This window comes from Eutrema salsugineum, unplaced genomic scaffold (assembly GCF_000478725.1).
Source record: "Eutrema salsugineum unplaced genomic scaffold, Eutsalg1_0 scaffold_12, whole genome shotgun sequence".
NCBI classification, from domain to species: Eukaryota; Viridiplantae; Streptophyta; class Magnoliopsida; order Brassicales; family Brassicaceae; genus Eutrema; species Eutrema salsugineum.
In genome coordinates, this window is record NW_006256895.1 from 9,747,945 (window position 1) to 9,750,196 (window position 2,252).

General features: G+C 40.4%; 1 non-coding gene across 1 annotated transcript; it reads right to left on the reverse strand.

Moving 5' to 3' along the window:
* Positions 1–1,913: 1,913 nt before the first annotated feature.
* LOC112089516 lies at positions 1,914–2,020 on the reverse strand. Its single transcript, XR_002901154.1, has one exon. It is a non-coding gene; the product is annotated as a small nucleolar RNA R71 (small nucleolar RNA).
* Positions 2,021–2,252: the final 232 nt, after the last annotated feature.

Sequence of the window (2,252 nt, forward strand, 5' to 3'; positions counted from 1 at the left end):
TAGACCGTGGCATCAAAATGCAGCCAAGAACACGCGAGAAAGCTTTGACACGGTCAGGTTTCCACGGCCACACCAAGAACACACTTGACAGTGGCAAACCCATCTTCACCCACCAAGACCGGGTCAGTACCCGGTTTGTTCCGGGTTGACCCGGTTTGCCCAAGACACCTATATATTGTTTTTAGACCTAATTTGGAGAACACCTTTTATCCACTTTTAGTTTCTTTTCCCTTTTTGTGAAAGACAACTTGATACACCTTTTTTTTAGAGTTTAATATCGATTTGAAGTTTCTTTTCATCTTGTTCTATCATTTCATATCATCAAATCACACTTCTAATCATGATTAACAACACATCTTGCAAAGGATCTAGTGTGTTGATCACGATTAGTGAGTTATCCCATATTAAGGTCTTAGATATGTAGATTAAGTGGTAGATTAGTGAGCTTAGGGATTAGATCATGCATATTCCATTCTCTACAACTTGTTCTCTATGCTAGATCCATACAAATCATATGTGGTCTAGATTCTGGGCATTTCATGCACCAAAAGTGTTTGATGAAATGCCTGAACCAAAGTTGTTAGAGGTTTAAGTGTTATTCATCATGGGAATGATTGTTTATATGCTTAAATGACAGATTAAACTGATTCTTAATGCTTGTTAACTCATGTTTCACTGATGATGATTGGGTTAGAAACTGTTTTAGCATAGGAGTTAATACCTTCATGAGAGGATTAACTTAATTAATGATGTTTATGTTGAATCGTTTGCTTGATCATATGATTCATTAGCTCATTAGTTTATCACTGAAGGCACCCTAATCCACTATCATGTCTAAGACCTTTCTCATCATCATTCATACATTCTCATCATTTGTCATTGTTTAGTTCTTGTTTAATCATTTCATTAGTCTTTAATCCTGTTTAAGTTTATTGTTGTCTCTAGATAATCAAAACCCACTCTTGTTTGCTTGAATTAAGAACCTGATCACACAGTTTAGTGTCTAACACCAAATCTGGATTGATAAACCTCTTTGTGCTACTTTGACAAGGGGATTGATAGCCCCGAGACCCTAAAAAGTCTTGTCTATCAATTGGCGCCGTTGCCAAATTGTGGTTATTTAGCATTAAGCTCTGATCTGTTCTTGAGATCAAGTGCTTACTGATTACTTTCAAGTTCTGTTTGTGATTTCAGGTGTATGAACACCAGGTCTAGATCAAGAAGCTGTGGTCCACCTTTCCCTCTCAACAACAAGTTGAAGACAAGTTGATCAGGCTGACATGGAAGAACAAAGAGAGCACGTGGTGGATATAGAACAACCGGTTCAGGAGCAACAGGCTCAGGGTAATGGAGCTGGTAATGGAGTTGGTCAAGGGCTTCATCAGGGTAGTGTTCATCAGGAACAGGTGCACCGTCAACAAGCTTATGTCCACCAGGGACAAGCTCAAGCTCATCACCAGAGGCATCAAGCCAATGCACAGCAAAGACAACAAGTGCACCACCAACCTCAGCCCTTCCAACACCAACAAAGAAGATATGAGCAACCCCAAGTCTATGTTGGAGAGAATGACATGGCCAATGCTCATCAGTATGGAGCTGGTATTCAGGCACCACCTGTGCAAAACAACAACTTTTAAGTAAAGGCATCATTGCTGAATATGGTCCAAAACTCCAAGTTCCATGGGTTAGCAATGGAAGATCCCTTGGAACACTTGGATCAATTTGATAAGGTGTGTGATCTTGCAAAGATAAATGGAGTTTCAGAAGACAGCTTCAAGCTAAGATTATTCCCATTCAGTCTTGGTGATAAAGCTCATCAATGGGAGAAGAATCTTCCAAGAGGCTCCATTCAAACCTGGGAGCAATGCAAGCAAGCTTTCCTATCTAAGTTCTTCTCCACCTCAAGAACTGCAAAACTGAGGAACCAAATCTCTAGCATCACTCAGCACAGCAATGAGAGTTTTGGTGAAGCATATGAGAGATTCAGGAGCTACACAAACCAATGCCTACACCATGAGTTTAGTGAGGCTTCCCTTCTCAGCACACTATATAGAGGAGCTCTTCCCAAGATTAGAAACCAGTTGGATACTGCTTCCAATGGGAACTTTCTGGGTAAAGAAATTCATGCTGCTTTAGAGCTAGTGGAGAACTTAGCATTGAGCAATGATACTTATGGTGAAGACTATGACAGATCAAATAGGTCTGAAGGTTCAAGCTCAGAACCGAGGCTCACTAGGGAAGTTAAGGAGTTG